We start from the raw sequence: 26,778 nt of genomic DNA, 5'->3' as shown, positions 1-26,778 counted from the left end.
CCCTAGTGATTTTATTGCATCCTACCTATACCTTCATAAATAGTCTCTTTATTAATCTTCCTTAAATTTTATTAATTATTCTAATCTAAGTGTCCAATCTGTTCCCTCCAGTGACACAGACAAATACACCGGGCTTAAGGCACTAAATGATGGCACCCCTGGTCCTAGTTCAACCATAATAAATAAATTTTCTAACTCCATTTTCAGTGCTTCTGTGACATGGACTTTTTCCAATCCTCAAGCTTGCGATCTTTCTAGTTACAGGGACATTTTATACTCTGGTCCTTCTATTTGGGATGCCACTACTTTTTCAATACTAACTTCTATATACATACACACTCATATGCATACACACACTCACACACATACACATGCTCTCACATACTTATACAGACCTACCTGCCATGTATAATAGGTTTCCATTATATATTTTTTGAATTAATAAATGGAACCAGGAGCCCAAGAAATGTGTAAGTGAATGGTATATTCTGATCCACAGTTACTCTGTGAGGGTGAAGAACATGAGTTCTGAGAATCTTAAGTGGCTTGGCTAACATGCCCCAAGTGGTAAGCGACAAAGCCATGGTTTAACCCTGCTTGATGGAAATCCTTATCCTACTAGCATTACATTTCTTAAGCTCAGGCTTGCAAGTTAGGGCCAGGCAAAATGCTCACCAGCTCAACAAGGTTCTGCCAGGCACTAAAAGTAAAGGGGGCTCTTGTAAGGGTGTTCTGGAAACTTTTTTTTGGCCAGGCCAGGTTTTTATTTGTGTTTGGGCATGATAGGGATGAAGGGGTCCATGCTGATGAAAATGAAGCAGCCAGTTGACTGGTTCCTGTGAGTGCTGCTCTAGCTGCTCTGATTCTGTCACAGCTTCTCCAGGTTCTGGTTGGCCAGCTTGAGTGAGTGTGACAGGGTCTGTTTGTCCTTCTTGATAACACTCTGGGTGGACAGTGTGCTGGTCTTGAGGCTCCAGGCCAGGCCCTGTATTTCTCGGCCAGCCTCTCCTGGAGGTTCTGGTGCTGTTGCAGGATGAGGTCTAGCTCAGTTATTGACTGCTTCTCATCCTCTTGGCCCTGCCACCCCTTTCTCTTCATCAGTCCAGCAGAGTCCTTGCCTAGCAGCTCACACTCTGCATCCTGCTGGCTTACCAGGCCCACCACTGCATACTTACCATCTTGGTGGCAGGCACATGCTCCCTGGATGAGGTTGGCATGTGTCTGGGGACCAGGAACTGGTTGGCTAGTGTCTTCTCTGAGGGTGTCAGCTTCTGTGCATGTAGCATCCCTTCACAAAGTCAACTCTGCAGCAATATTCACTGATAGCCTCAGAGGCCAGTTTGCTGGGCTTTCAGGTTCTGCAGCAAGTCCCTGAGGGCTCCCAGGTATTTCTCCAGATGCCACTCTTCCATCCTGCTTCTCTGCTGTCATCACCCTGCTACCACACAGCAGCTGCCCCAGGTTCAGTTCCAGGTTCCATAGGGCCATCACCAATCAGAGGTCCCCCCGCTGGCCCCCGCTTCTTCCTGAAAACTATTATTTTCTAGATGAATATTTTTTTTTTCCTATCTTGTCGCCAATACATTCTTCCTACCCACCATTTTTTGGAACCAAACAAAACGTTTCTATAGTGAACATGACTGCAACTTTGCTTTATGTTGGAACAGATGAAGGAACATGCCTGTCTTGAGGGACTCTTGCTGAAAGCACTTGATTGCAGAGTGCCACAGCACCACTGAGAAACATTAGCTGAGGTAATTCAGCTCCTGGGGCAGTTTAATTTGAAACAATTGAATTTGTGAATGCAAATACTCAGCCTTTCCCTCTGGTTTGTGGAGGAGGGAGAACCAAGGGGGCCTTTAGCAGGAAGCTTGAAGAGGCAGCTTGGTAGGCAGCATAGCTGTTACCTGCTTTCTGTGCCAACCCCATAGCACAGTTGTTTCCTATTGAGAACACATTCCGTTTGTTCAGCACGTGTTCATAAAGACAGAGATTTTCAGATGCATGGCTATAATGGAGCATTCACACATTCAAAAACCCGGCTAAATTCCCCCCAGGGCACATGGGGGTGATGCCAGGAGTACATGTTTGCCTGGAAATGGTCATGAAAATACAATTTTGTTGACTTTGTTTCTGTTGATACATGTTGCCCAGAATTGGCCATGGAAATACAATTTTGTTGACTTTGGGTGAGTTCAAGGGAATAGCTAGCCACCCTGTGCTGCAGGTTCAGGCCAGGGCATCATGGTTTCTGCTCTGACCAGATAGAATGACACTGAGGCGGCCTCCTCTCTAGAGACTTGCTTTGGTTACTTTACTGCAGAAAGCTGGATTTGGGTTCCATGTCCAAAAATCCCTCGCTTATTCTGGTCCTCACTGCCATTGCCTACTTTCTTCCACGTCATTAGTCCACAGAAGTCTGTGAGTATTGTAAATCCAGTCTTGCCAGATCCTGCAAGTATTCCTTATTGCTCATCAGGTAAATCCAAGTCACTTAACTTGGCTCTACATGATGTGCCCTTTAGCCTCATGGCTCATCACTACTTTATCTTCCCTGCCCCTTCCATGCTACTACTACTACATAGAATGATGCCCGGGGCCCTGAACATGGTCACTTTTCTGTTGTGTCTTTGTACTCCCTCCCTTGCCACCTTCCTCCTTCCTTGGTCCACTCACTGAGAGATCACTAAGCATTGCTCCTTGCAAAGCTTTGTCTGATGTCTACTCTCTCCTTTCTTCCCAAAACACACTAGAATTTTGTCCAAAATAGTACATACCATTTTCATCATATACAAGATGTCATTAAATGTAAGCTTATGTCTCACATAAATGTGAAAATTAAAAAATTGTGGAAACTAGAATTGATAAAATAATGTGATAGTTTTCTGTTTACTTGCCTCTCCCATTATTCCGTTAGAGAGTGAATGTGTTCTATAATTCATTTCCATAACTTGGTTCCTCCCATTGTATCTAGTTTATATCAGGATCTTAATAAATAGTTTTTGTTTTTAATAAGCAAATGTGATCTTATTTTTTGTAAGGGTGGTAAACCAGGTGAGGTTTTGTTGTTGTTTTTTAAATATATTTTTATTGATTTCAAAGAGAAAGGGAGAATGAGAGGGAGATAGAAACATCAATGATGAGAGAGAATCATTGATCAGCTCCTCCTACATGCCCTGCACTGAGGACCGAGCCCACAGCCTGGGCATGTGCCCTGACTTGAAATTGAACCTTGACCTCCTGATTCATAGGTTGATGCTTAACCACTGAGCCACACCGGTTGGGCCCAGGTGATTTTTTTATACCAGTTGAATTTCTGATAGAGTTTCTTTACAATGGTGGTGCCTGGCTCAGGGCTGGCCAGGGAGTGGCCAAACTCTTCCCCCACCTGCCAGCGTTTCTGCGGTGGGAGTAGAAACAGGAAAGTTTAAGGCTGAGGCTACTGCTATGACCTGGATGCAGAAACCTGGAAAATCAAAGGTGATGTTTTTAAAGTGTCCAGATATGACCCAGAGTAAAGACAGTCTTTATCACCCCTAAAATAACAGAAGTAGATTTTCCCATTAAAACCTTTAAAATACTTTAGAAAAAAGTAAATAATTTACTCAACCCTGAGCATCTTCAATATGTGAGGCTATGTCCGGAAGGATCTTTTACACACATTGTCTAATGTAGTCACTAAATCCCTGTGGTGGAGATGGTCTTACATGTTTAGAGATTAAAACAAGCCAAAAGGGAAAATTATTTCAAAGGTCACATGTTAAGTTGCAGAGAGATGACTCAGGTCCAATATTTATGTCTCAAAACCTTTAGTCTTCATACCATGTTTCTTTGCTTCCCTTCCCCCCAATGGTGAGATGCCTACAAGAGACTGATACAAAGAAAAAAACATTAAATAACACTAAATCTCATGCTGACAAATGTATTTCCTTTCTCCTTAGTCTTTTAGATCATATAAAGAAGATATTTTCCCTTTGCTCAACATGCTAGCAGGAAGTAGAACCCAGTTAAGCTATTCCCTTCTGTCTTGATCTACCACAACTTGATGCTATTCAGATTCCTCTTAACATCTTCAGGGGTCCTCAAACTTTTTAAAGTGGGGGCCAGATCACGGTCCCTCAGAGAGCTGGAGGGCCAGACTATATGAACTACTAATTCCTACTGTAACACCTTGGCTGCGCTCACTGCCCAAAAAACCTGGTGGGCCGGATCAGACTCCTCTGCGGGCTGCATGTGGCCCGCAGGCCGTAGTTTGAAGACCCCTGAATTCTAAATAAAGGAGTACAATTTTTAAGGATATATGTTTATTTAAATGCACAACAAATAATGAAACCCCATACTGCCACATGTCCTTCCTCTCCAACAATTCTGAAGATCTTCCTTATATACAAAGAAGAAATGGGCCTTGTCTTTTTAACTAGGTCATGACCCATAGCACCACTGATCCTTGAGACCTAAAAGTCCTTATTCCTCAGCTTGAATCAGAACCTCAGGGTTGTATCACCCACTGGAGACCTCATGGTACTAAAATTTGAAGAATTAGCTAACATTCTCAGCCAGATACAGAAGGAAACATATGGGCAGGTGTCATATATACAGCAAGTAGAGTAGTTTGGGATGGGCAAGTTGGTTGGTTTAGCCAACGGGTATTCCCCCCCCCCCTCATGTGATAGAGAAAGAAAAAGGGCCTCACAGATGTGCATGGTCTTTACATTCAGAGTAACACTGCCCATTTATCTAATATATATATATATATATATATATATATATATATATATATATATATATATATATATATTCCAAGCATGGATCTAGTATTTTTAGGTATTAACACAATAACTTTATGACTTAGGTACTATAATAATCTACAGATGAGGAAACTGTGGCACATTAGATAATTCCCCAGAATCATATGGCTAATCAGTAGCAGAGCTGTGAGTCAACCCCAAATAGTCAAACACAAGTGATCATCTTGTTAATGACTAACATATTGTAGAATCAATCAGGTTATCCACAGGTGGATGACATGGGATCTGAAGTGCCTACTTTTGAAGCACGCTCATGCCCACTGGCACCACTCATGCTTGATCCAAAATGTACCATTTTTTAAATCTTACAGAAGAATGGCACTTCACCCTCCTGAGTTGTCCCCACTTGAAGTAAGAGGGTCATCCTTTGTGCATGTACAGTGGAAGGAGGGTGCTCTCATGGATGCTGAGTATCTAGAGTAAGGCAGCTCCTTAGCTCCATTGGCTGAGGCAACTTCCTGAAGAGGGGCTCAGTTGTGAGTTCTCAGCAGTCAACACTCTTGGCAACTCAGAGCATGAATGCCTTGGTCCTAAAGAGCAATCTTCATGGCACTCCACAGCAACCATTGCACATACTTTAAAGGATTATACTGACAGAGATAAGGTTTAGGGTCTTAAGGAAGTTTGGTAACTCTGAACCTTGTTTGAGGTCTGATTAAATATATATATATATATATATATATTTAACTGCCCAAAGTGTCATCTCAAGGAAGTTTGGTAACTCTGAACCTTGTTTGAGGTCTGTATATATATTTAACTGCCCAAAGTGTCATCTCAAAATCTTTTAGGTATCATAATCAAGAATAGCCCTTAGCACCCAGCCAGTATGGTTCAGTGGTCAAGAGTCGGCCTATGAACCAGGAGGTCATGGTTCAATTCCCTGTTAGGGCACATGCCCAGATTGCAGGCTGGATCCCCCCCGGGGGGGAGGGGCATGTAGGAAGCAGCTGATCATTGATTTTCTTTCATCATTTATGTTTCTCTCTATCACTCTGTCTTCCTCTCTGAAATAAAATTTTTAAAAAGAATGACTCTTAGAGAATAATTAATCCAACTTCTATGAATAGAAAACTAACAAATAGAAGAAATGGTTTATCTGGTTTTTATTACTAAGCCTTGGTTCTCTGAACTTGTAAACTTGAAATAGCACTAGTTTCTGCATAGGTTGTAACTATTTCTAAAAAATAGAGGCTTACAGACACTGAAGACCACATAACTAGAAAGTGAATGGAGACAGCATTTGGTCTTAGGGCAAATAGTTAAAAACCCTCAATTTTACTCAATCCACTGTTCATCTATGATTTCTACTTCTAAAACCCTTTATCTACACTAATAAAAGAGAAAGATGCAAATTGACTGAACCTTCATGATGCCCACCAGCCAATCAGGAGTGAGTATATAAATCAACCCAACAAAGATGGTGGGTTAATTTGCATACACAGGTGTCAAGCAGCCAAGGGTGAGGCAGGACACTTGTGTTGTCACCATGACAATAATGCAGGCATTCCATACCACCCCAGTGGCTCAGGGCCTCTGGGGAGCATGCAAAGGGGCTGCCAGAGTGGAAAGAGGCACCTTTGGGGCCAGAGCAGAAAGAGGAGAGGTGGTGTTGGCAGCTAGGGAAAGAAAAGCCCATTCTTGCACAAATCTCCATGCATTGGGCTTCTATTCCTATATAATAAAGAGGTAATAAGCAAATTGACCATTACACACTCACACAAGAAGGCCATCCCTATGTGGCTATAAAATGGCCACCCCCAAGTGCTCACAAGATGGCTGCACCCATGTCACCACAAGATGGTTGCCCCATGTCAACACAAGATGGCTACCAGGAGAGGGCAGTTAGTTGTAACCAGGCCAGCAAGGGGCAACCAGGTCTTCAGGGGAAGGAAGGTAATTGGGGGGGACCAGGCCACCAGGATAGGGGAGTTGAGGGCAACTGGGTCAAAAGAGGGTGACTGGGCCAGCAGGGGAGCAGTTATGTGTAGAACAGGCTGGCAAGGGAGTGGGATCAGGCCTAAACGGGCAGTCATACATCCCCCAAGGAATCCCAGATTGGAGAGGGTGCATGCTGGACTGAGGGACAACCTTCCAGTGCATGAATTTCATGCACCTGGCCTCTAGTTCATTAATAAAATAGACCATTCATTCACTCAGCAAATATTTATTGGTGCCTCCCCTTACCAAGCACAATGCCAAGTCATGGAAATTTAACAGTTAAGAGAACTTGCTTTCACAGAACCTGCAGTCTGCTTGTAAAGATTCATATTTAGAAAATAATCAACAGAGTAAATTAAAACTTTCAGTTGTGATAAGTGCTCTGATATAGAAGCATGTGGTTCCATGAGTGTGCATATTGGAATGACCTAACTGTAGAGGTTATGGAAGATTTTGTTAAGGTAATGTCTACTGAATAAAGATATGAAACATTAATGGAATTAACTAGATGAAGAAATAATAAAATAAAATAAAATAAAATAAAATAAAATAAAATAAAGGATTCAAGGCAGAACAATAGGTACTGAGACCCTTTGGCAGAGGAAGGCATGGCACATATGAATGATAATAGGAAGGTTATTCACCTGAAGAAAACACATGGGCATGTGCAGCATTGCGGAGCTGCAGGGGTAAGCAAGGGCCAGACTCAGGGTCATGGTCAGAACTTTTGTCTTTACCCTGAGAGAACACACTAAATTGTCTTAATCGTGAAAGAATATAATATGCTGCCCTGTGGAAAATGGATTGGCAAAGGACAAGACTGGGTAATGATAGAGAGTTATGGTGGGGATATTTGAGTCATTCTGATGAAAGCAGTGATAGCATGGCTGGATTCAGTTGGTAGACCTGGAGAAAAGTGGGTGGGTTTGAAAAGTACACAATAGTGTGGGGAGGGCCTGAGGAGGGGGTGGGAGTGGGCTGGAAGAGGTCAATAGTGGGGGACAGCTGTAATATTTTCCATGATAAAAATTTTTTTTGAAGTATTTAGTAACTAAAACAGCATTTGATGCTAGATTTCATAGGGAAGAAAAGATGTCTAGGATGACTTTCTAGGTTTTTGGTTAGCATGATCAAATGGAGTAGTGCCAAAATAGACCCATATAAACATTTCCAGGTAGACTGCGATTAAATATTTCATGAGGCTACTTGCATACAAAGAGAATTTCTATGAATTTAGAGCCTTGGTCTTCAATACAGTCCTTAATTTTTGAATTGTGGATCCTGTAAGAAATTGATGAAAGTTATGAAAACTTTGTTCAGACAAAAGCTCTTTGCACCTATTCACAATTTTGCATGTACTTTTTGGGTCGGCTTCCTCCATGTAAATTTCAATTCCCATGCATTTATGCAGTCCAAGGATCTGAGGCAGATCTTTATTCTATTATACGATGTGTACCTCATTGCTTCACTTGCACACTGTACCACACAGCTGGAAGACTGAACATGTCTTTGCATGGCTGTTACAGTTATCTATTTATTGTATTTTCCTGTTGGTTAGCAAATGAGTGGGCGCTTGCACAGCACTATTCTAATCCTCAGGGAATCACAAAGCATAAATGCTTCTCTGGGAACCCATACAAAATCACATCAGGACTAATGACAGAACCAAACACAAGGGTCCTCTGGCAACTACTGTCAGAAAAAGCAGCTCTGCCTCAGAGAAAAACTGCCTTGTGTCAGCTCCTTTCACAGGCCTGGCTTCGTGGGGAAAAGAGGGGAATAAAATATTTCCTTCCCCAGGGAAAGAATCATTTGGATGCAGCTGCATTTGAGAGAGAATTGCTGACTTAGGATTTGATTCCATGATGAGCATTTTATAAACCTACTATATATAGCAATTATATTCACTACATACTGTATATACATGAGACATAAATTACACACTAAATCAGCTCCTGTGCCAATCCAGAAATAACAGAAAAGAGAACAAATGCTTAAATTGCAGCTGGCAGGCTTAGAAGGAGAAATATTTTAAAGAAATATCAAATAAATGGAGATATAGTATCAACTTCTCCAGAGTCTTTTAGAATTACACAGTCATCTGACATTGAATTTAACCACGCTCTTTATTAGTAGAGTTTAAGGATAATTTGCTATAGTTCAAAGATTTTTTCTGTATCATTCCTTCAAAGGTAATAATCCAAATATTTCCTGAGGGTTTATTGTATGCCAAATGCTGTGCTAGTACTTTATATACATTATCTCATTCAATCTTTATAATCTACAATAATAAAAGCATAATATGCTAATTAGACTGGACATCCTTCTGGATGACCTTCTGGATGAAGCCGGGGCTGTGAGGGCTGAGCTCCTTACACAAATTTCATGCACTGGGCCTCTAGTCATTCTATACAATAGATGCCATTTGATAAAATCCATTTTACTGAGGGGCAAACTGAAATGCAAAAATGTCATATAATTTTTCCAGAAGGACTCTATCATCAAGAAGCTAATGCCATCATCAAATCCAGGTATGTCTGACTTAGAACACCCACATGCTATCTTATAAATTACCATTTCACCTAAACCTTACATCCCATCTAAGTGGAAATAATCATGACTAGTTTAATATCCAAATTGTCTGTCATTCTTAACCATTATGGTTATACAGCTACCAAAGATGTGTGTTGATTTCTTGAAAACTAAATTACAAGTATTGTTTTAGGACCATTGTAATTGAAAGGCAAGGAAAACTCTACCAGGATACTCAAATGTTAAAAGCAAGTTTAATCTAAGTCACCATATCAAATTAATGATTCTTTGGAAGTGGGAATTATAGAATTACTTGGGATCTAGATGAATTCCTTAAAAATTAATGATAATACCATAGTTATTGCCTATATATTGTATATACTGACCCAGGGCCTTCCATAGCAGTAATATACTTAAAGTATATATATTATATAAAAAAGTTTCTTCTCAGTGAATCTCAGTAATTCATCTTATAAAGCATGTAGGACAGCTGTATTGCAGAAATTATGAAAGTGCGTATTAGGAAAATGGCTAAATTTAAGGAGTGGTCGAGCTGTCATTTTTTCAATATCTAAGAACTGTACACTTTTAAAAGATAAATCATTCCTACATGTTACATAATAATTTCTGGAGGTTGTTAAATTGCAATCAGACAAGTTCTCTTGGCCTCCTTCTGAAAATACATTTGCTGGAAATTAAGAGGCATGCAAGCTTTTTCTAACTTCTTTCTGCTCGTCAGATGTGACACCTAGATGGCTGCAAATAACCCCCCTCAATTATTCTATAGCCTTTGATCCAGACTCTTAATTTACCTCTCTGAACTCAGCTATTAAACCAGAAGAAGGCCACGGTTTATACCATTAAGTTCAGAGCTCATGTAAGAGCAGGTGCTTCATCAGGTAGCTTAAAAAAGATTTCCATTTGAAGATCACAGTTTTCACTTAGTCTTCAACAAAAAAGCCTGGTGATGGATGCCCCTTAGAATTCTAGCACATTCATGTACAGGATAAATAGTTCATCCTTTCCTGCAGCCACATATAATCAATAGCCTAAGAAGATTCTATAGCCATAAACACTCATATTTATATAATAGAATTAAAATACTCATAGCATTGCTTTCTAAAATATCAGGAAAATGCATTTCTGAATAATTCTTAGCTCTATAGTCATGATAGTCTTCTGATTTTTTAAAAGGCATTTAGGGCCCTGCAGCATTGCATGTTCAGCTTAAAGCTTGTTCAGGCTCATTAGCCTGATCCCATTTAAAAAAAAAAAAAAAAGTTAGGTGTTTTAAAAAGAGTAGAAATAGAAATGAAATTATGCCCAGTGTTATGTCTACCTTTATGTCCTTTGGCAGTCTTCATTTACATTTACACTACTTCTCTTAAACGTTATCAAATCCCTGTACTTATATCTACACTTTTTTTGTGCTTTTCATTGTACCTGCCTGTGATGCTCTCATTTGCTTCACAAATCCATACAAGACTCCTCCTAAATAAATGCATTACAGTAATATGGTATGTTTAATAGGTCCAATTACTTCAGGAAAACCCAATACATAGAAATTTGATCTCACCAAGCTGATAAATCAGAAAGAAATAGATTATTTAATAAACTCAAAATTGCTAAAACACTTTGTGGAGGAAGCTGCCCGATTATTCAACATAGCTATCTCTTGTCCAGTCATGCTGGTAGTAGAAATTATCATAGCTGCTATTTATTGAGACTGTGAAATGGGTACTATTATTCCCAACTTGAAGATGAGGAACCAAATGTCAGAGAATTTAGGTGATTTGTGTAGATCAAGAAAGAATTAGGATTAAACAACTGTCTGTTTTACTCAGTGAAGTGTTCTCAATCATTATGTATTCCATCTCCTCAGAGCTTGCTTAGAGAGTTCACATTCAGTTGTCCTGCCTGAAATGTCCCTTCCTTTCTTTTACTCAAATCCTCTTGGGATTTGTTGGGGATGTTTCTTCCCTACTATTAGCATTTCCTTTCTATGAGAGAGCTTAGTTAGTGTGGCTTTAGGCTTCTCTTCAAGGAGGTAGCATGAGTTCTCTGGCTGGTAAGTTTGGAAAAAATAACTAGGATCAGCTTCTCTTTACCTTTCTTCTGTGGGGAGTGAACCTTGTTTTAGGGCAAGAGTTGTCCTAGGTCCCCAGGTTTACATCTGCAGCCTGTCCATGTGGAGAAGCGTGTCCAGTCCACTGCTACCATGTTGAGTCTGCCTCTGCCTGGTTCCAAGGATCAGTTTCAAGCAGCTCACTTGACTCTCCTTCTGACAAATCTGCCTGCTTAGTGTCAGCAGTCATTATGGTGATATTTTGCCCAACAGTTACTCAGCTTTTTCAGAATTTAACAGAGATGAGAGGTACAGTTTGAGAGCCCACTCAGACCCCTAGATTCTATTTCTTCAGAAAAGCTTTTCCCATAAATCACTTTTCCCTTTCCTATCCCCACAATATTTTGTATTTTCATACCAGCCTTTATAACAGGTTCTCTTTGCTAGTGACATGTTTTTCTACTGCCCCTGGGAAACCACAGAGGCTTGGACCTATCTCTCATCCATATATCTCTGTACAGAACCTCACGGAGTGTTTTGCAAATAGTAAGACCTCAAAAAGATTGTTGAATGAGTTGAATTGAATTGAATTGCTTCTATGTTATGTTATCTACATGTGTAGCTTTAAACTTATTTTTAATGTATACTTTCTTGAATCCCCCAGTTGGTTAAAGCTGTAGGATATACATACTCCTTTTTCTCCCATCTGCAGTAGACCACTCAGTATAGTCATTGAGGCCCAGTGAATAAAGTTAGATTTCTGGTCATCTGACTGACAGTGAGCCACCTATTTCCTTTAGAAGAATTGCCAATTTGCCTCTCCTCCCATTCACTGTGATTATGTATTTTACACCAGTCCCAAGGTGCAACCATCACAAAAGGTTGCCCTGGAATAAAGAGAAGAGAAATGGCATCTCAGAAATGGTAACATTTTCATGTTTGAAGCTGAGGCATCTTCAGAAACACCTGGGAGCTAGCTGCTGTTGTCTGTCTCAGCAACAGGGAACCTAGCATTTTGCATTAGAAATTGAGTATTGTTGCATACCTTATAGTTTTATTCCAAATGATTTTGAGTGTGACAGTTTTTCTGAAGCAACTAATTTAACACTTAGCATTTTAAGAACTTGCACTTACTGCCAATACACTAATTAAGCTTTACAGATGCGAGACTAAGTGACTCATTAGAAGTCACAGAGAATATCAGTGTGGGGCTCCTGAATGTCACGAGTGCCTTGTATGAAGGTTGAGCTCTGTTCATTCAGCATTTATTTTTACATGAAGTTCATTCTTTAGCTAATCATAATCCAGTTCATTCATTTACTCATTCATCCATTCATGAATCAATGTCTTAGTAAATTAGTAAATCTAAGAGCTCTTATTGAGCATATATACAAAACCCAATAGGAGGTGCTAGAGACAGGATGAACAAATAATAGCCCTTGTCCCTAAGGAGCCCATAGGGAAGAACAGATCAAGAAAGGAATTATTTGATGAGATAAGTGTGCTATGGTAGGATAAGGGAAGGTCTCTAACTAGCTTGAGGTCTAAGAAAATCCCTAAAAGGAGATCAGATTTGATCTGAACATTGAAGGCTTTCACGGGAGTTATTCAGAGACAAAAGAAAATGGTTCAGAGCTTCCAGTATTTCTAGAACAGAATATTCCTCTGAGGAAAGCTACAGCAGATAAGGACTCAATAAGGCTGGGACCAGATTATGAAGAGCCCCTTAGGCCACACTAAGAATGTAATTGATGACTTTATCCTCAATTGATGTCATCAATCACATGGTAAAAAGTTCATTGTGGAAGCAGGGAAATATATCATAAGCTATTGTAATATTTTTGTCTAATAAGAATCAATGGGGTGGAGAAGAGTCTAGTTTCAGGAATATTTATGATAGAATGACAGAACTTGGTCATGATTAAATGCCTGTTTGTTGGGGATTATTGGAAAAGGCAGAAGATAAAGTAGAAACTGTGAATAACACTTAAAATTCTACTTAAACAGCTGGATGGGTAGTTATATTTATTACCAATGTTAGGAAAGAAGGTGATGTGGAAATGTGAAAAAAATAAATCCTAATGTTGAGATTGAAGTATTTGTGGAATATCCAGGTTGCAGTGGACAGACATAGTAGAGAATAGGTGTGGAGTATGGTCAGGAGGCATAAAATAGTCATCAATATAGAGATATAGTTGAAATTGTAAAACATTTCTAATTGCTTTAACTTTACCAATATTGTTTCTTACTTCTAATAAGATCACTCTCATTCTTTCTACATGGCTCAGCAAAGTAACTATTTATTCTTTTGAACTATCAAACAACAGAATTTTGACCTATCTACTTATTATTCTTAGGAATAGATAAAAACTAGAGGCCCATTGCAGGAAGATTCCTGCATTAGGACTTCCTGCTGTGGTCGCCACCTGGCCTGCTTCCCTACCTTCTCCCCTGCCCTGCTTGCTTGCTTCTCCAGAGCTTCACTCCCTTCTGCAGCGCTTGGCTTCTTTCTAGCTGTCTTCAGTCTTCGCTCTAGCCTGGATATGCAAATTAACTGCAATCTTTGTTGGGGTAATTTGCATATTTGACCAGATTGGTTGGTGGGCTTGGCTTGTGGACCTAGCAAAGGTATGGTCAATTTGCATGTTTCTCTTTTATTAGATAGGATTACTACAAGGATTAGGACACTAATTAAAATATGTTAAAATGTGATCCTTTCTCCAGAAATAGAGAAAAAAACAAAACTGGCAGCAGTAGGATTCAACTCAAGCCCTTTTTCCCCTTATGAGAAATGTAATATCCTCCCTTATACCAACTTTTATGCTGCTCTCCTCACCCTCCTCTCTTCCCACCTACACCCATGCAACCTGCAGAACTGCAGTTTTAACTCTTCAGGTGTCAGAGGCAAGTTAGTTAAAGACAATCCAAAAGGACAGGGTCTTCTGTGTTCTACTACATTCACATCTCAGCTTAAGGAAACTGGCCTGTATGTTGCCTTTAAATTGGTTCTCTTTTAAAATCTATATATGCAAGTTCCATTTGTAAAGCTAACCCAAGTCGCTGAGAAGAGAGATGAATAAAGATGTGATACCAAAACTGAATGTGAAATCAGTGATTGTAAATTTACTTTCACAACTCAGTTCAGACTATACCTCTGACCTGGAAAACTTCCTTAGCCCCCCCATCCCAATACAGAACAACCTGTATCTCTGTGTCTAGAGTGCCATTTCTGGGGGCAGGGATCATGCCATTCATTTTGGTTGCCTTAGCACCTAGTGTGGCATCAAATTCAAAATAGAAATCTAGTTGTTTAGCTATTAATGTCAAACCATGACAAGTTATATGAATTAGGAACTATTTCCTCTAAGTAAAACTATAATTCATACCAGAATTCATCTTTTGAAAAAGATAAAGCATCATGAATAAAAATGTCATTGGAGAATTGCATATATCCTATTTTAATGAATGAATCTATTTTATTATATCACTTTCTTTGTTCAAAATTCATAAATATGCCTTTTCACAATGATGGAATTTCTTTTTTCTCCTCACCCCCTCCCAAAAAAAATGGAGCTCAGTTAAAAAACAAAAAACAACAACAAAAAATGAGCTATTAAGTTAGAATAAAATATTCTATATCATATATCTGAAATTCAGGGTCAAGAAATTTTAAATTTCATCCTTCAAAACCACTTCTGTTACATAAAAGGGTTGAGAAACAAATGAAACAAAAATATAACACCATGATGCCTGACATATGTATTTCTATTATACATGCTCAACTATACTCTTATTTATCTGCATTAGTAAATTGACTATCTCTGTGGTACCAGAACTTTGCACAAATGATTTTATCAACACCTCTCTTGCGGCACTGTGCATTTGTTTTCAAGTTACTTAACCAGCTGGATAATAAGCTCCTGGACTAGAGGATTCCTCAGTGTCTCTGATTGTGTCTGGCATAAAGAAAGAACTTTGAATACGTCTCCTCAATTAGGGCAAAACAACAACAAAAAAAATGTTTTGCTTAAGGAAGGGCATCAGGACCATTTATTTATTCCAGCTGCGTCTTAGCTGGTGTCTGGTGGTCATTATTATCACCATGCTTTGCATTTGGGCCTCTGTCTTCATGTGAAGAGCCTTGCACAGGAGGGAAGCCAGGAAAGGCTCAGGAATTGATGTCAGATATCAGGAGGGATAAGCACTACCTCAAGACTGAGCAAGTAGAGGAAAAGCAGAGCTGGGGATCAGAAAGTGATCTTCTAAAGCTGAGCCCAGAAGCAAGTGAGAACAATCGAGCCTGAGGGACCACCTGGGATCAGAATCCAGAATCTTGAGCTGCAAACTGAAGAAAACAAGGGAGACACGTACAGTGTAAAGTTCCTCACTAGCCATTTGCTCATAATGAGCCAGGTTTGCTGCAGTGTTTATACTACTCCCTCCACCGATATCTTTCATCACGCCAGCTCTTCACTGCTTTTGTACAGACTCTTACCTCTCAGTCATTCTCTAGTGAGTCATTACAAATTTTTCAAAATTACCTCCAATAGATTGGGTATACTTCCTACAAGTTCACAGTGTTCTTTCTGTTTGTTTGTTTGGTTGGTTGTTTTTGTTAATCCTCAACCTGAGGATATTTTTCCATTGGTTTCGTTTAGAGAGAGTGGAAGAAAGGGAGAGAGACAGAGAAAGAAACACCAGTGTAAGGGAGACATATTGATTGATTGCCTCCCATGTGTTTCCCAACTGGGGCCAGGATCAAGTTCCCTTGACCAGACTCAAACCTGGGACCCTTCAGTCCAAGGGCTGATGCTCCAGCCACTGAGCCAAACCAGCTAGGGATGGTATTGTTTTTTGTGCTACCAAACCCATCACAGTGTATGGAAATTGTCTATGCAGGGATCTGTTTCACTAACTTGTCTGAAGATTACATCACCATACCCAGAGCCCAATATTGGTAAATATTTGTTGAATGAAATAAGGGGGAATGTTTTGTTTTTAAATATTGTCAAAAACTGTTGAAACATGGAGTTCTCTTTTCAGTATCAAATTTAACAGTTTCTAATATTTATTCATTTAACAAATATTTTTCAAGGGTCTAGGTACTATCCTAGATGCCATGAGCATTGCATTATGAAATTTTATCTTAACTATGCAATGACCCTTTCTTTCATATAGTGTCTGTTTTGTATGAGCACTTTTTGCATTTTAACATTAATTATAACAATAACCAAGTACAGTTCTTATTTTTGTCTCACATTTTGCAGATCATAAAAGAAAGTTTCATGGAAGCTCAAGGTCTAATCAAATAAGGATGAGACTGAAATCAAACTCAGATCTGACTGAATAATTTATAAAAATAAATTATTATACTATGTATCTATGAATATTTACTTATAATTATTTTAATTCTCTCATTTGGTGAACAAATTAAGTATAGAGATTTTGTTCCTCTTTGATGTGTTTGAGATTAGTGAATACAATATTTGGGTAATTTTAGTTCTCGAGAAATTTTCTATATAAGTGAGTAAACAGTCTCTGAATAAGTAAAAAGTTTTCTAGTTGGATCTTCCTATATACCTTAAAATTTATTTTCATTAGGCTATATGTAGTTATTAAATTAAATAGACTTTGTTAAAATATAAGAACTGCTTTGGGTAATATTTTATGAATGCTGTTGTCTTGTACTGAAATTTAAAGGTTATTCTGAGTTCTTATTTGGGCCTCCTACAACCTGAGCATCAGAAAATAATGTCTTTGTTGTCCACTTGCACCTTAATTATAGCTGTTGAGAATAAAATAATGTAAAATGAGATACAATTAAAGAAAATTGAAAGAGACTATATAACATGTAGACATTATGATATAAATTTTCTTTTATTGGTATACACAATTGAGTGCCTTTATTGTATTTATTTAAATATTCAATGATCTGAGTCTAAGAGTTTACTAGTCTTTAGCATTTAAGCATAGTATTGAGGGTAGATCTTTACAAAGCTTTACATTACAAGTCTATAATCATATCTACTGTGTTTCCCCGAAAATAAGACATCCTCCAAAAATAATACCTACTTACAGGTTTCCTTCTGAGTGAAATATAAGGCATCCCCCTGAAAATAAGCCCCCCCCCCTCAAGCTAAACATGAGAGATTTGGTCCACTGATTCTGAAAGAAATGGAGTCACAAGAAATTCACCAGGAAATTCAGGAATTGGATTGTTATGATGATGTTCCAGAAGATGATGACATGATTGTCATTGAATAAATGAGTAAATTCTTGATACTGTAGGATTCAGTTTGTCTGGTTTGTGTTGACAACTACTGTACTACTGTATCGTATACAGGTAATAAATTTCCTTTATTTTCATTTAACAATAAATATGTACCGTAGTCTTCTTCATGGAAAAATAAGACATCCCCTGAAAATAAGACCTAGCACATCTTTGGGAGCAAAAATTAATATAAGACACTGTCTTATTTTCGGAGAAACAGGGTATCACACTGTCCTTCTCAATTCTCATTGAAGACCTTTCCAGATGGCCCAGCGTATTTGACCACTTAATGTGAATGAGCATGTATGTTTAAATGCCTATGAATGGAGGTAAATACATGAACTGAAGGGAAGGAAGCGATTAAAAATTAAATCAAGGTTAAAATTTAATATTTGACACTTCCAGATAAGTTTAGAGTGGAAGGAAGATTATAATTGTAGACAGAGTTCTAGAGTTGACCCTCAATACCACCACTGTCTTGCAACATTGATAAAATTTTTGAAGGTTTCTAATTTTTCTCATATATAGTATAGTAATACTAATAATTAGCATGATGAATTATTTAAATAATATTAGTTAAGGTATTTTCTAAATATAAAGAAAATATTATATCTGATGAATTATTTAAATAATATTAGTGAAGGTATTTTCTAAATATAAAGCACCACATCCTACATATTGAATTAAAAATTCCCATTTTTCCCAATGAAAATTATAGAAATATTTACATTTAGATGCAAAGTATGTATGACTCACTTTCTATCGCTCACTATATGTAAGCATATGTGAAATACATATTTTTAATAATAAATTTTTAATATGGCTTTCCTACCATGGGAGAACCTAAATGTAGAGTTGTACCAGAGTCTCATTTAAATCGGGGGCTAGGGAAAGCTTTAGCGAAGAAAGGCTCCATCCAAAGGTCAAATGTAGGTCAGATAAAGTGTTAGGGGGAAAGCAGGGGTTGGGAAAGAAAATACCATTTCCAGGCAAAGAGAGTAGAAAGTACAGAAGCTTTGAGGTGTGACTCTTGTCTGAAGGTCTACTAGAGGAGATAAAGCTAAAACCTAATTGTAATGGAAAGTAAAATCTAATCGGTGCCATGCGAGTTCCCTGAGATAGGATAGGGACTGAGGAGAGTTTAAAGATGGGTCATTTCCAGCAGAGAAATCCCAGAGAAGGGTGTGAGGATAGATGGGGGTTAGGGAGAAGGAGGAGAAAGAAGAAGGAGGAGGAAGGCTTTGTGAAAAGCACAGTCTTGTCTTATGCTCTTTGCTTCATAGTCTCATTTTTTTCTGTGGGTTGAAGACCACCTCTATTGCTGCTGATTTTGAAATGTATTGTCACAGACTGGACCACTATTCTTGATCTCAAGACTCACCTATTCAGATGCTTTCTCAATATCTCCATTTGTGTGTCGAATAAGCATTTTAAATTTAGCATTTCAATATACATTTCAATACCTTGTCCTGTGCCTCTAAACCTTGCTCTAATCCAGATATCTCCAATTTAATTATATTTCTACCATGGATTCTTCAAGCCAAACACTTTGGGCCCACCCTCTACTCCTCTCTATGTATAACTCTTCATATCTAGTCCAATAGAAAACTGACTATTTATGCTTCAAAATAAAAATAATTTATATCATCAAGATTTGTATCTCTCTATTCCAACCCATCATTATTGCTTTCCTGGACTAGTATATCACATTTAGAATAAAATTGCTTATAAATCCAATGTGATTGGGTACCTCTATACTTCTTCAAAGTATTCTCTTACCACTTTACCATTTCTTCATTATGATTCAACTACATTGGAACATACTAATGGTTATTTCTATATCAGAGCCCTTGTGTTTTCTTTCTTTCTTTTTTTATGCTCAGAATATTCTCTTCCCAGGCCTCCAAATGACTGCTTCCTTCTCATTAATCAGGTCTCAGATCTAATGTCATCAATTCAGAATACTCTTTCCTGATCACTTTAGCTAAGTACCACAATCCCCTCCACTGTTATTATCTAATCCTTTGCCCATAAGATATTTTAGTACATCACACATCCGTACCTAAACTTACAATATATATGTGTATTTGTTTTTTCAGTCAATCCCTCCAAAAGAAGCTCCATTATAGTAGGCACCCTTATTGTCACTTGTCCCCACTAATTTTTCAGTGCCTAGGCAAGTGTGTGGTGCATATTAGGGCTCATTAAATATTTTTTAGCTGTTGAATTAATTTGTCCTATTTAATAGATTTTTCTGTATCCAAAATATATGTTGAATCTTGCATAATAGCACAAATAGTTCTTTTAAAAGCAACCAACTATAAATTAAATTAAAAACTAATTTCCAAATAATAAAACTTAGTAAGATATTTTGAGTGTGTAATAGTGAGTTTGAGGACAATGCCAACTGACAGACTCCATTTTGATAATTCCCTTCATAATTTATCACATTAAACCTAGGAACTATTTAACATGTTTTATCTAGCAGGAGCTAAATGAATAAACTAATTAATTAATTAATTAATTAATTAGTTTACTTAACAAGTGCAATATAAAATGCTAAAAATAATAGATTATTGTTGCATTACTTTCCCTTGTGACAACTTAGTGGGAATGTCATTTTACTAAAGAAAAAGAGCGCAAGCTGTGTAATCAGGAAATATCAGGGATTTACAAAGGCCCATACCTCATGGGGGCATTGGCAATACCATTAATGAGCCACAGTGTGAAATTAATGCACTGCCTTGTGGGGACAATGATCCCCTGAGACCCGCCTGTGGTGGCATTAGAGCTATGACTCATTGTTGTAAATTGTTAGGAGGAAAAGTACCTTGAAAATAGGACAGAAACTTTATTAATAACATATGAGTTTGGTGGGAAGTATCTTGCTTTTGTTTAATAATTGAGAAATTAAATCTTTAAGGTAGCTTGGAATCATTTAAAATGCTCACTATGAAATGGTTGCTGAAATCATTTGATTAAAAAGACTATTCATTTTAAACACCAATAAGCTATTGAGCAGCTGTAATGAATCAAACAAGTGGGGAATACTAAGAAGAAGAAAAAAGAATAAATGAAGGGAGAGAGAGAAAGAAGAAGGGAGGGAGAGGAAAAAAAGAAGGAAGGAAGAGAGAAAGACTCCTTTAATTCATGGACATCACAAATTAATTGTAGCATACATAAATAAACACCTGAGTATACCGTCTAATTATGATTAGCTATAACTGCATTAACAAGCATATAAACAGAGCATTATAAGCAGATGTATGAAAAATTGACTCACTATTGAGAGTAAAGCAAAGATTAGGTAAAGTGTCAGTAAGTAAATAATGCCAGAATGTGTCCTTAAAGGATAAGTAGGATTTAAAGAGAAAGAAGAAATGGTGTAGATTAGAGAACCAATATGGTGGCATAGGTAAACGCCTATACTCGCTGCCTCCCACAACCACATCAAAATTATAACTAAACTACAGCACAGCTATCATCCAGAACCACAGGAAAGCTGGCTGAATGGAAGTACTACAACTAGAGAAGTAAAGAAGAAAGCACACTGAGTCTGGTAGGAGGAGCGGAGGCACGGAACCTGCTGGTCTGACACCCAAGTGTGCCACTTTTTATAGTCAGGAGGGAGACTGTCTCTGTGGAGGCCACCCAGAGGAGTGAAAGGTCCCAACCCCACACTAGATGCCCAGCCCAGGGTCTCAGAGCTGGGGAAAGAAGTCCCTATGGGCAGTAAGAACTATGGACTGTAAAAACCAGTGTGGATTGGGGCTGAGTGACACACAGGCTGCTGGAGACTTAGATGTTCTTCTTAAAAGACTGACACCATGAACTGAATTTACAAGCTCCCACTTCCAGTGCCAGGTGAGGCTCTGGGGAACCCAGACATATATGGGGAGAAACTAGTGTCTGATATCATGGTAGGAATGCAGGGGTGATTTTCTTTCTGACAGAGGTACTCAACACTGGTCAATGTTCCAGTGTTGGGACTTGCTCAGTGTAGCACTGACTGCCAGCCATTTCTGTTTGCTTTCCCCTTGTGGTTCCCTGAGACTCTGACCCACCCAATTTATAATCCTATCCAAGCTGTGTGCAGCGGTTTTTTGCATATGAATGGTCTGTTCTTTCTTAGGCTAAAAATCTCAGACAAGCTGCAGCTGGGTCAGGGATTTCTAAAGCTATTAATAAAAGGCCCAAGACCAGCCACCAGCACCAGCCTGCCTTGCTTCACAGCAAGGCTTTGGGCACTTCCAAAGCCCATACAAAGAGGAGGAATCTGCAGATCTCTCTGTAGCTCCTGCTGGACGGCCCTAGGCAGTGGCTGACTTTGTACCTCCCTTGAAATCCAAGAGCCAGTGTACCCAGTGGTCAGTGTGAGACCATACCAGATTACAGCTCTTCACATCCATAAGGGACATACTCAAGGGGCAGACTCAGTAAGCATCAAAACCTCACTGAAGCAAGTACTGCTCTGTAAGGGTTTCTCCTGCAGAGAAGCTCTCCCATTGTGTTTGCAGCTGGTCCCCATAGCCAATTGGCCTGGAGGTCAATTCCTCCTAGTGACACCAACAGCAATCAAGGTCCAACTACAAGAAAATTGTGCACACAGCCCACAAAGGGCTGCACAAGAGTGTCCACCTCAGGTGATTGGGAAGGCTAAGCCACTGGGCCCTACAGGACACTTACTACTCAAGGCCACTCCATCAACTTAAGGAGACTTTGCAGCTACCCAATGCATAGAGACAAACACAGGAAAGTGGCCAAAATGTGGAGACAAAGAAGCATGTCAAAAATGAAAGAAATGGAAGAAAGCAAAGTCCTGGATATAGAGTTCAAAGCTACAGTTATAAGGTTACTCAAGAATCTTCTAAAAACTTCTGAGGAACTTTGTGAGATTTTCATGGGTCTTAGTGAGGATGCCAAATAAATGGAAAAGAACCAGTCATAAGTTAATTATATACTAACTGAAATAAAGAATAATATACATGGATATACATGGATTCAACAGTAGACTAGAGGATCCTAAGAATCAAATCGATGATTTGAAATAAGAGGAAGCAAAAAACTGGAACAACTTCAAGCCTACTATGGGGGTGCCAGAAGAAGAGAGAGAACAAGATATTGAAAACTTATGTAAAAACATGTATTTACTAAGCTAGTGTATGTTTGATTTCTTTTATAATCTAATAGATCTGACATCTCATTCTCAGATTCATGCCTGCAGTGCAAACTCTTTTGAATCCAAACTAATATATCTAACATCTCTACTTGTATATTAGAAAGTCATCGTATTTAAAATAGAATTCATAATTTTCTCCACAAAACTGTGTACCTTTTCTCAATGAATGGTATAACTAACCTTACAGTTATTTAAGCAGAAGATTTTAAAAGTCACATAATCTTCTGTATTCTTCATATAGCCAACATGTCTGAAAACCCCACAGTTCTATTTCTCACTCTGTCAAATTTCTTCACTTTTTTCCATCTCCTCTACCATCATCCAAGCTACAATGACCTTTCTCATTAATCAGTATAATTGCACCTTAATTTCCCAGTGCATCTCTTACTTTTGCCTTTCATCATTTATTTTTTCATATTTAACTAGTATTTTTCATATTTAACTAATATTCTAACTAGTATCCTGTGCATATATAAATCATAGCTAGCTCTTATAATGTGAAATATATGCAGCATTATAGTCAGTAACTATTTACATTTCATGTGTTGTGATAATATGCTAATCTAAAAGCTTGCCAATTTTTAGTATTTAATAAAATAAGTCATTGCAACAAAATGTTTAAAGTGCCAAATTAAGTACAAAGATGCAACTTTATGATCAATGATCAATTCATATCCATATATCAATTCACATCAACTTGTAACATTTAATACTTTTGATTTTGATATAAATAACAGATACTGTAGACTGACTTCAGCATCAGAGGACTTATTAGTTCATATAATTAAAAAGTCCAGGAGATACAAGATGGCAGTGTAGGTGGGCATCTAAACTGCTGCCGGGTACAACAATTTCAAAACTACAGCTAAAAGACAAAATGTCTATCATCCAGAACCACATTAAAGCTGGCTGAGAGGAAGCTCCACAACTAGACTGAGAGAGAGAAGAACATTCAGGACACAAACACTGAAAAACTGAGGGGCCGCGATACAGGCTGGCAGCGGATCCCGGCTTAAGGCGGGCATTACTTTCTCTAACCTGAAGAGAGACAAGCTCCCAATCTCTCTGAGGTCCAATTTCTGGGGAGAATCTGAATGATCTGCCATCAGGTCGGAAATTGAGGGTGGCTTGCTTGCAGAGCTGCATGCAAGAATAATTATTTGCTGTGCGGGGGCAGGAGACTTAGGGATGTGGGCGGAGAGGCAGAAATGGCTGAAGGCAGCCATTGTTGTTGGCCATGTCCTAGCCTAGTGATGCCCGGAGACTCCGCCCTAAGACTCCGCCCTGCACAATCTACAAACACACTCAAGCTCCAAGCAGTGGCTTTTGCAAATGAATGGCATTCTTTAGTACAGTATAACCTAGCAAACTTGAAACCTGGTGCAGACAGCTCCAAAGCCTCTAAGCAGGGAGGAGAGGACTATAGCTCCTGCAGAGTGACCTCAGACAGTAGCTGAACTGCACCCCATTGGAGATCCAGAAGCCAGTGTACCTAGTGATCAGTGTGAGACACCAGATTTCAACTCCTCACATCCATAAGTGACACATTCGGGAGATGGACTCAGTGAGCACCAAAACCCCACTGAAACAAGGCCGGCACCATAAGTGTGTCTCCAGTGCAGCAGTTCTTCCTTTATAGACATAGTTCTTCCTTTATAGACATCTTTACAGCCAATTGGCCTGGAGGTCAATTCCTCCCATGTACCAGCAGCAGTCAAGGCTTAATTACACCAAGACTTTGCACTCAGCCCATGAAGGGGTGTACCAAGAGTGACCACCTCAGGTGATTCGGAAAGCTGAGCTAGTGGCCCCTATAGGTCAATGACCACACAAAGCCATTCCATCAACACAGGGAGACAGCCAAAATGAGGAGACACAGAAGCATGTCACGAATGGGAGAGATGGAGGAAAGTAAACTACACAGAGTTCACAACCACATTTATAAGGTTACTCAAGAATCTTCTAAAAACTGTTGAGAAACTTGATGAGACCTCCAAGAAGCTTAGTGAGACCTTCAAGGACCTTAATGAGAATGCCAGAAAAAATGGAAAAGGACTAGTCAGAAATTAAGCATACACTGTCTGAAATAAAGAATATACAGAAACTCAATTGTAGATAAACATACCCCAAAAGTCAAACCAAAGATCTGGAATATGAGGAGGCAAAAACACCCAACCAGAAAGGCAGAAAGCAAGCAAGCAAGCAAGAAAAGAAAGAAAGCAAGCAAGAAAAGAAAGGAAGGAAGGAAGGAAGGAAGGAAGGAAGGAAGGAAGGAAGGAAGGAAGGAAGGAAGGAAGGAAAAGAAAGAAAGAAAGAAAGAAAGAAAGAAAGAAAGAAAGAAAGAAAGAAAGAAAGAAAGAAAGGAAGAAAGGAAGAAAGGAAGAAAGGAAGAAAGGAAGAAAGAAGAATCTAAAAGTGTGAGGATAGTGTAAGGAGCCTCTGGGATGGCTTTAAGCAAACCAACATCTGGATTTTTGGGGCGCCATAAGAAGAGAGCGAGCAGGATATTGAAGGCCGATTGGAAGAAATAATGACAGAAAAATGTCCCTACCTGATGAAAGACATAGACTTACAAGTTCAGGAAGTGCACAGAACCCCAAATAAGAGGAATCCAAAGAGGACGACACCAAGATATATCATAATTAAAATGCCAAGGGCAAAATACAAAGAGAACCTTGAAAACAGCAAGAGAAAAACAGCTAGTTACCTACAAGGGAGTACCCATACGACTGTCAGCTGATCTCTCAACAGAAACTATGCAGGCCAGAAGAGAATGGTAAGAAATATTTAAAGTGATGAACAGCAAGAATCTACAACCAAGATTACCCAGCAAAGCTATCATTCAGAATTGAAGGTTAGATAACAAGAAAAAGTTAAAGGAGTTCATCACCACCAAACCAGGATTACATGAAATGCTGAAGGGTATTCTTTAAGAAGAGGAGGAAGAAGAAAAAGGTAAAGGTAAAAATTATGAACAACAAAAAGACATCAAATACATACCTACCAACAAGTGAATCTAAAAATCAAGTGAATAAAAAAATCTGAAGAACAAAAAAAATTTTAAAAAAATGTCCAAAGTGGTCAGGTGGTAGACATGGTGTGAGCAGGACTCTGACTCCATTTCCTTGTCACTTTCCATGTATTAGTTTCACTCTCAGACTGGTTTCTCCCTCATGGTGGAAGAGCTGCAGTTAACAGCTTTACAACCTCACATAACATTATCCAGAGGGAAACAGAATATTTATGTCCCACAGTTCCCAAAAATGTTCTGATCAGACCAGGAGAAACATAAATTCTAATTATATTGGCTAAGGTTACCTAAAACAATAATTGTGGCAATGGGAGACATTGCTCTGAATGACAGACCAATTGGGGCCCATCTCTAAAAGTAAACCATGTTTACTGCAGGGGCAGGCACAAGCAAATATTGACAGAGAAACACTAACCACTATATTGTAAATGTAAAACTGAATAAAAATTAAAAATTGTGCATATATATATATATATATATATGCATATATATACATAAATGCATATATAGTCACATAAATGCATATATAAAAATAATTTATTTGACATTAACATAAGTAAAAATGTGAAGTTACAGGTTGTCCACCAATGAAGTCATTAATTTATTTATACAACAACTTGTTATCCGTGACATTCCTCTAACTCCACTTCCACAGCTTTTAAGTGTTTTTTAAGTGATTAGGTAATCAGAAGGGATTGTTTTTATTTCTTAAATACAAATTGATTTTCTATAATTTCAGATGAATAATCACTGAGCTCTTTCAACAAAAGTGTACATGTCTTGATCACTGCTTGACAACACCATTAAATGCAGTGCTTGGCACACAGTAGGTGCTGAATAAATAGGTGTTGATTATGTGAACAAATAACTTTAGCTTTAAAGATCCATACAAGTCTTTAATTTTCACTTTAAAAATAGTCACTTCCATTGTCCAGCAGTTTGGTTAACAATGGA

General features: G+C 38.6%; 1 protein-coding gene and 1 pseudogene across 3 annotated transcripts in view; one reads left to right on the top strand and one right to left on the bottom strand.

The window, feature by feature from the left end:
* Positions 1 to 26,778, top strand: part of GRM5 (glutamate metabotropic receptor 5) — a 405,881-nt gene that overhangs the window by 235,253 nt on the left and 143,850 nt on the right. The window lies entirely within an intron of this gene.
* Positions 672 to 1,488, bottom strand: LOC118713015 (annotated as a pseudogene).

The sequence above is a fragment of the Pipistrellus kuhlii genome, unplaced genomic scaffold (genome assembly GCF_014108245.1).
Source record: "Pipistrellus kuhlii isolate mPipKuh1 unplaced genomic scaffold, mPipKuh1.p scaffold_m20_p_9, whole genome shotgun sequence".
Classification (NCBI taxonomy): domain Eukaryota; kingdom Metazoa; phylum Chordata; class Mammalia; order Chiroptera; family Vespertilionidae; genus Pipistrellus; species Pipistrellus kuhlii.
Note: the sequence above shows the minus strand (reverse complement) of the source record. Positions and strands in the feature narration are given on the sequence as shown.